The 8,535-nt window shown below is 45.6% G+C and overlaps 1 pseudogene; it reads left to right on the forward strand.

Moving 5' to 3' along the window:
- The first annotated feature begins 6,891 nt into the window (after window positions 1-6,891).
- LOC147717847 (exosome complex component CSL4-like) lies at window positions 6,892-7,498 on the forward strand (annotated as a pseudogene).
- Window positions 7,499-8,535: the final 1,037 nt, after the last annotated feature.

Here is an 8,535-nt window from a genome sequence, read left to right on the forward strand (position 1 = left end):
CTCAGGAATCGTGGAACACATGAACACTCTTTCGTTATATAATCATTTCAAACCAAAACTGGGAGTCAAAGAACACAAGTGCAAGTTTGAAATATTTATTATTCAATGCAAAGTTTTCAAACGCAGTATCTTGTATAATACCAAAATGCAGATTATAAAAATCAGAGTCAGCAGCATAGTCACTAATCCATAGTAAGCAAAAGGTGCTAGCATGTTATAATGCAAAACCTATAGAAATCGATATCACCTATATTTCGCGCACCCTATCTAGTATATTATTTTATATCTAAGAAGGTCTCATTCGGGCTTTAGCAGGGCGGCCCCATACCTCTCAATGTCAGTAGGAGCAGTTCACATCAACAGCTACCAGCTCTCTCCATGCGCAGCACCAAGTGTCTACGTTCATTCCGTGTAACTCTATCTTAAACCCGCGTAGAGCCCAAAATGTTGGCATCAACATTATTTGTGTTATGTCTAATGTGGTGCGAGGATCAGGCCTCTCAGCAACCTTGTGTTAGGTTAATCTTAGAGTGTGTAGCTCTCAGTGTGCAGACAGTTGTACCAAGTGTACCAGGCAAAGCTGATAGCATAGAAATAACATATTATTCTCTAATAAACCACCTCACCGCTTCTAGGGTGAAAGCTACAACAACAAGTATGTGTCGTGTGCAAAACTGAAGCCGAAGGCAAACCGGCTGTTTAAACATGTAATACATGTTTGCTAACTTAACGCCATATATGTAATGAAGTATCCATATGACACCCCCCCATTGGTCCGAGCACCGTCAAACATAAGGGAAAAGGCAATACTAAATCAGACACAACAATTGAAAGCAAAGTTCAATGATCCTGAGCTAAAATAAGCTAAAATTATGTATGAATGAATATGTATGAATGCCTACAGTGGCCTCAAATCTAAAAATAAAAACAAAACTTTTGAACCAAAAGTCATCCACCAGGTCTCAAAAATATGAAACGTAGGACCAGGTTTCATCAATTCAAATGATTGTAAGAGAAAAAACAGGGCACGTATCCGATTTCCAAAGTCATGTGCCACATTGACGTTATCCCCAGCGACATCACATGATTGTACTCTCCATCAGCTGAACATAGTCCATCCCTCCAATCCAGCGAGGGGAAAGTCATATTTCACAACAAAGCATTCCTCCCAGGCATCTCACGATTGGAAAGTATATGCAAAGAAAGTTGCCACAGCCTCCAGCATGAAATCACTGCCATCATCCGAAAATAGTTCAGCAATCCAATTTAGCAATGGGAAAGAACACACGTGCTCCTCCAGCATCGGATCCTCCTGTAACGTCAGAGGACAACTCGGTGGGTTCACCAGATCGCTGTGTGTCAGAAAGGCATCCGCCGCTGCAGAAATCTCCCATTGGCCCAGAACTCCATTTATCGCTGCCAAGGCCATAACTCTCTCGCCAGAACAGATCAGCTCGTGAGCCACCACGGGACGCATTAGCTGATCAAAATCGACGTCAGGAGCAGTTCTCAAGCATAGGCACAAATCAATGGCCCAATCGAACTCGCAGCTCAGGCAGTGAAACACAGGTTGGACACACGTGAAGTCGGTGAACCGAAATGACAATCTATAGGCCGTGCTTAATGCTGCAAGCGGCAATGTTCCATAGTAATTGAGCATCCGATTACGGCACAGTGTCAGGAGGCGTTGAACGGCGTCTTGCGCAGGATGGGCATCCATGTTTTATGAAGAAAAACACCAACAGAATGCCCGCGGCCACAGCCAGCAAAACAGGTATTCCACCAAACAAACTCGAAAAAATAGTGTGGAAAAACGTGGGAATGATACCAAAAACTTTTTCAAACGTAGTCACGAGGCCACTGCTTACCAGTTTAAAAAAATGTGCAAGGCCAGTCGTTGAAGAAGCATTAAAAATCTGGTGTACCAGCTCGCAGAAATGAAATGGCAAATCAGTGTTTAAGAGCGCCTGCACCTCTGTGCGGGTGTTGGCTATGTGAAGGACATAAGTTTCCCGGGCCGAACTCAGGGTCACTTGTTTTTGAGACAAAAGGGCCCTTATTCTGCTTAAACCATTGAATTTCGCTTCCAAGGTTGGGATTCGTGGCCAGATGGATACATCTGAAGAGCCATGCGTGGGTGGGTATAGAACGTTCTTGCAGCACACTACACGCTCTGATACAGTAACTATATAAGCCACACCAATTAATAAACCACAACATAATTCGTTGTTTAAAAGCAAATAACTACCATTAGCTAATAATGTAAATGTGGGAACTACAGCTGGAACCGGCGTGCCTTTTAAAACACAAGCTAAATTTGGGCGGTCCTGATTACAAGACCCGTGTAACTGAATGTGTCTACATATTAATGAATGGTCAGGTGACTGTGTGCATTCCTCACCATTAAGATTCACTTCTTGTCCATCTTTCAGACATCTGTATGTGTATGGTAATGACCATGCCTCATGTAGGAATGCATTGCCTAGCGGTTCATATCGTCCTATAGCAATATAACGCATACAGTTAGTAAATTTATATAAAGGGAATGGTAATGTAATTAATCCATGAATAAGCCATGTGGCAGTAGTGGTTTCAGCAACAGAGAAAGGCAAGGACTCTAGCTTTTCAATATGTAGCATAGAAAATGAAGCATCACGCATTGAAAGCATGCGCTGTTTCTCAGTAAGATTAAAAGGAGCAAAGAGGGATGAAACGTTCAATGAGGTCCAGGGAACTCGACCAGCCTTAAGAGTCTGTAGCGTCCATGCAAACTGCATTACAGAACGCAATTGATTTTGTCCATGGTATAACGTGGACACTTCATCATGTACAATGTCAACAACAGAAGAAACAATATTATCCAATGTGTAAATTCTGGAAGAAAGCATGTTAATACTGTTATCGACCACTGCAAGCACTTTTTCCAAATTTGCTTGATCAATAGCTCTCAGGCGTTTTGCTGCCTCAACTTGTGAAAATTTCCAAATCTCATTGTATATAGCATAAAGAAAGCGTTTAGATCTACCCCTAGCTGGGCCTTTTATAAAATCATTTAGGTCAATATTTTCATTCAACTGGGACAGATGCAGCTTAACTGCAGCCAAAGTGGAATGTTGTAACCAGTTCTGACACAATTTGCCTACTGAATAAGTAGTAACAGTGTGATCCGTTTCAAACCTGGGATCCGGCCTGATGTGTGTAAAACCTTCAGACAAACCCAAAAATCTACGTTGGCAAGCATCAGTGCTTCTTTGCCACAAAAGCCACCCCTCCGGATCAAAATGGGAGTCAAAGAACACAAGTGCAAGTTTGAAATATTTATTATTCAATGCAAAGTTTTCAAACGCAGTATCTTGTATAATACCAAAATGCAGATTATAAAAATCAGAGTCAGCAGCATAGTCACTAATCCATAGTAAGCAAAAGGTGCTAGCATGTTATAATGCAAAACCTATAGAAATCGATATCACCTATATTTCGCGCACCCTATCTAGTATATTATTTTATATCTAAGAAGGTCTCATTCGGGCTTTAGCAGGGCGGCCCCATACCTCTCAATGTCAGTAGGAGCAGTTCACATCAACAGCTACCAGCTCTCTCCATGCGCAGCACCAAGTGTCTACGTTCATTCCGTGTAACTCTATCTTAAACCCGCGTAGAGCCCAAAATGTTGGCATCAACATTATTTGTGTTATGTCTAATGTGGTGCGAGGATCAGGCCTCTCAGCAACCTTGTGTTAGGTTAATCTTAGAGTGTGTAGCTCTCAGTGTGCAGACAGTTGTACCAAGTGTACCAGGCAAAGCTGATAGCATAGAAATAACATATTATTCTCTAATAAACCACCTCACCGCTTCTAGGGTGAAAGCTACAACAACAAGTATGTGTTGTGTGCAAAACTGAAGCCGAAGGCAAACCGGCTGTTTAAACATGTAATACACTCATGCTAACTTAACGCCATATATGTAATGAAGTATCCATATGACAAGGGAGCCAGTGCAGGTTTCTCAGGTGGGCAGATATGTGGCTGTGGCGAGGGATGCCGAGGATGAGTCGTGCGGAGGCGTTCTGTATGCGCTGAAGGCATTTCTCTAGTTTGGCTGTGGTTCCTGCATATAGGGCGTTCCTGTAGGTCAGTCGGCTTGTGACGAGGGCCTCGGTGACCGTCTTTCTGGTTTCAGTGGGGATCCCCTGGAAGATCTTTCGGAGCATGCGCAGGGTGTTGAAACATGAGGACGAGACTGCATTGACTTGCTTGGTCATCGTGAGAGAGGAGTCCAGGATGAATCCCAGGTTGCGTGCGTGGTCCGTGGGGGATGGTGCAGTGCCCAGCATTGTGGGCCACCAGGAGTCGTCCCAGGCGGATGGGGATTGTCCGAAGATGAGGACTTCCGTCCAAGTTGAGCTGCAGAAGGCTGTGCTTCATCCATTCTGCGACATCTTTCATTCCGTCCTGGAAGTTGGTTTTGGTGGTGAATGGGTCTTTGGTGAGGGAGAGTATCAGTTGGGTGACGTCGGCGTAGAAGATGATGTTGATGTTGTGTTTGCATGCGATGGTGGCGAGGGGTCTCATGTAGATATTGAAGAGGGTTGGGCTGAGTGAGGAGCCTTGGGGTACGCCGCAGATGATCTTGGTGGCCTCGGAGCGGAAGGGAGGGAGGCGGACTCTCTGGGTTCTGTCGGTGAGGAACAATGTGATCCGGTCCAGGGCCTTTCCTTCGATCCCAGTGTTGTAGAGGCGGGTTATTAGGGTGCAGTGGCAGACGGTATCAAAGGCTGCCGAGAGGTCCAGGAGGATGAGAGCGGCTGTCTCTCCGTTGTCCATCAGGGTCCTGATGTCATCAGTGGCTGCCATGAGGGCAGTCTCGGTGCTGTGGTTGGCTCGAATTCGGACTGGGATGGGTCGAGCGAGTTGTTTGCTTCGAGGAATGCAGTCAGCTGTTTATTGACGTCTTCTCGATGACTTTAACCGGGAAGGGGAGAAGAGAGATGGGGCGGAAGTTCTTGAGGTCTTTAGGGTCCGCTGTTGGTTTCTTCAGAAGGGCGTTGATTTCTGCGGGTTTCCAGCTTTCAGGGAAGGTGGCTGATGTGAAGGAGCTGTTGATGACGTTCCGGAGGTGGGGTGCGATGATGGTGTCGGCTTTGTTGAAGATATGATGAGGGCATGGGTCGGAGGGGGAGCCAGAGTGGATGGTGTTCATGACGTGGATGGTGTCTTCAGTGCTGATGGGGGTCCATGCGCTGAGGCTGGTGGTGGGGGTCGTTGGTTTGGTGGCTGGAGGCGGAGTCTGGGATCCAAAGCTGTTGTCTATATCTGCTCAGTCTTTAAACCTTCAAGCTTTCCAGTCTATCTTCTACCATATGTACAGCTCAGGTCACAATTGCAATCTTTTCCCCAAAATCCATATGGGATATGTTGATGTAGCATGGCAATGTTTGCTCTCCTCCAGTTAAGTGTGAATTCACCAGAATGCCCCTCTCATGCCCTTCCTCTCTCTTTTCAGGGAAGGACCATGCTGGGCTAGAAAGACTTCTCTTGCCTTTCTTTAGTCCAGACAGGTTAGAGCCTAAAGTATCATTGAATAAACACAAAATTGTAAATTGATACTTATATAGCGCACTACTCACCCGCAAGGGTCTCAAGGCGCTTGTACGAATACAGCTGTGGAACCCATCTTGGCTTTCCCTGTGAGGCGTCCACTCCTGGGCACCCCCAAGGTGGAGGCCAGGCATCCTTAGCGTTGTGGGGGCCGTTGTGGAGATTAAGCAAGCTATTGCCCAGAGTTGCAGAGTGGGGCTCTATGATTAGAATAGGCACCGAGGCGAGAATTATCAGGTCCGTGGAATTTTGAGCCCAAGACCCGCCGAGGCGGGGAATTGAACCCTGGTCCCGGGCCAGACCTCTGCATCAGGGTCTGCCGCTCTAATCATTGAGCTACACTTCTCCACAGACATTCTCTCTCACATGTTGACGTCTAGGGAGGACACCATGGGTAAGTTACTTGGTAGCCCAGGGCCAACCTCCTGTAGTGTGGCCTGTAGCTAAAGGCACCTTCAATATCTTGAAGCGGTCACCACCAATCACAAGGCCTCTCACCCCCACCAGATAGCCCCCTCATTCTTGGCTTTGAAAAGTTTACAGGTGCCCTAGTACAAGAGACATTTGCACTAGGTATTTCATACATGTCATCCCTCTGGATTCAAGTTGCAGAATGATTCTGCTGTAAACTGAGAAGATAGGTCAATAATTACAACAAAGGTCTGCCCAGTAGTTGTCAGAGCACTATCCTGAGCCCACCCTCAAGCCAGATGCGAGTCTTATATAGGTTTAAATGTGGGGCGAGGCTGGGCCCAGTGGTTCGGGTGTTGCAATAAGTTTGTTCACAGTTGAGTTTACTGTAGGTTAATCGTAGTTATATTCAAGCTGTTCTTCTGTAACACTAATGCAGGAAGGCTCTCGAGCTCTAGATTCCATTATTATGTTTCTAACTGGGAGCTGGGTTTGGACGAATGATGCCAGGCAGGGGAAACATCATTTACTACGAAGGCATTACCACGGTTCACTTACCATGCAAACGTCTTTTCAACGCGGGTGCATTCCACGACCATCTTTACAACGAAAGTTTCATTCCTTCCAGTCTTCGTTCCTTCGTCCAGCGCTCCATTAAGAAATGAAATGTAGCAAGTCCAAAACCACGTTGTGTGCTTTACACGTTGTGCTTTTGGACTTGATGCATGTTTTTTTGTTAGTGGAACGCTGCTGTGGGCTGATTGTGAGCTTTTGTGAAAATATTCTTCTTAATTGCAGGGCATTGCAAATGACTGTGTGACAGAGCCAATCACTTCGGTTCACGCTCTTTAGAGCATGTGTCGCTGTGCTAAAGTGTTTGGGACCAGCAGAGCGGTTTGTGGTTATGGCTCCTGCACGGTACTGTATACCTGGAGAACGGTTGTGCAGTCTTGAAGACTTTTACCCTGGCGGTGGGACATACAGCAGGCATGGGTATATTTATGCCTCCCTCTCAAGGTATGTGATGAAGAGAAGTGATAATGGAATGTTGCCTACGGTTTCTGTGGTGAGGGATGCATAGTCCCAGCTCCTACCTGATGTGGGTGCAACTGTCATTTGTAGGGTGTGCAGCATTAATTCCTGTTTTGTCAAAGTACAGATCCTCTACATTGCATCCACTCCATTGAAGAATACATTCAGAGGAACAATACGAAAAGAAGACATTCGAGCCACTGAAAAAGACAAGGTTGAAGTGTACAAGAGTTTCCGAACTATTGACATCGTCCTGACAAATGTTATTTCTCTTGGTGATGCACAGTCCAACTATCTTTTGACAACCGCTGAGAACGAGCTGGGCGTGGTGGTTGCCCACAGTGAAGCACGAGTGCAGATGGTGCCCATCAGTTGGTGTTGAGATGCCGTGCCCGCGGACGCACATGAAGGAGTTCAGGAAAGTGGGCCGGGTGCAGCCAGAGTTTCTACAGATGTAGTCAACTTGAATTTCTCCAAAGTGTTTTTTCCCGTGCCTCTTGGAGCTGTGCTACACACTCGGCACTGTTGGCAGCTCTCCTGGCGTAAATAAAATCTGTTGCTCTATGACATGTACAGTCTTGCTGCTCAATGTGGTGTCCATGGCAAAAGGTATATTAGTTGACTGAAGAGATTGCATATCAGCCGATTCATGTCCAACAAAAAATTGTTTCTCAAAATTCTTTGCTCCTCAGTGCCTATAGTGGTTATACTGCTCGGAAAATGGTTTGACAGGGTCCGATTCGGCGCAAAATGAGCAATACGGTTTATTTTTTCAGGCCTTCTTAATGCAACTAAAGTGTAATGTGTGTATTTAAAGAAAAATACAAGTATATTCTAATTAATTGCAGTGCATGACAGTGCTGCCATTAACAGGAATACTTTCACAAAGGCCCACATTCAGCCTGCAGCCGCTCCCCATTAACAAAACAAGCATTTGCAATGCAATAGGTCTCGCATTTATGCGAGTTTAAGCTATTGGCATTGTAAATGACAATGCGTTTTATTTATATTTAAAAAAATTAAAATAAATAAAAGGCATTGATATTTGCAATGTCAATAGCTCAAACGCGTAAATGCGAGACCTATTGCAGTGCAAATGTGATAATGCGCTGCGCCAGGTTAGCCGCTTACTCTTGCTGCCCGTTAGTGCAAGATGGACCACCCAACTGAAGCAGCCTTTCAAAGTGTGGGTGAAACCAGCCTGCACTTTCAGGGGGACAGACTCCCATGCAGGTGAGTGCAGTGAGTGACTGCACTCGCTGGCATGGAAAGCATAAAGGTGTCCAAGGGACCCCCTTCAAATGGCGCACTGACTGCGGGCTATCTAGGACCAGGGTCCTTTCTCTGGTGTCTTGGTCTGCTCCAAATAATTTGGAAAGGATCTCGTATGAAGAAACCACTTGCAGGCTTTAAATCGTCTGTAATAACTACCTAATAAACTAGCAGTCTTAGCTTTTAGCTCGAGTTCACAACCCAGATCTGAGCGTTGACAGTG

The sequence above is a fragment of the Lissotriton vulgaris genome, chromosome 5 (assembly GCF_964263255.1).
Source record: "Lissotriton vulgaris chromosome 5, aLisVul1.2, whole genome shotgun sequence".
In the NCBI taxonomy this organism is placed as follows: domain Eukaryota; kingdom Metazoa; phylum Chordata; class Amphibia; order Caudata; family Salamandridae; genus Lissotriton; species Lissotriton vulgaris.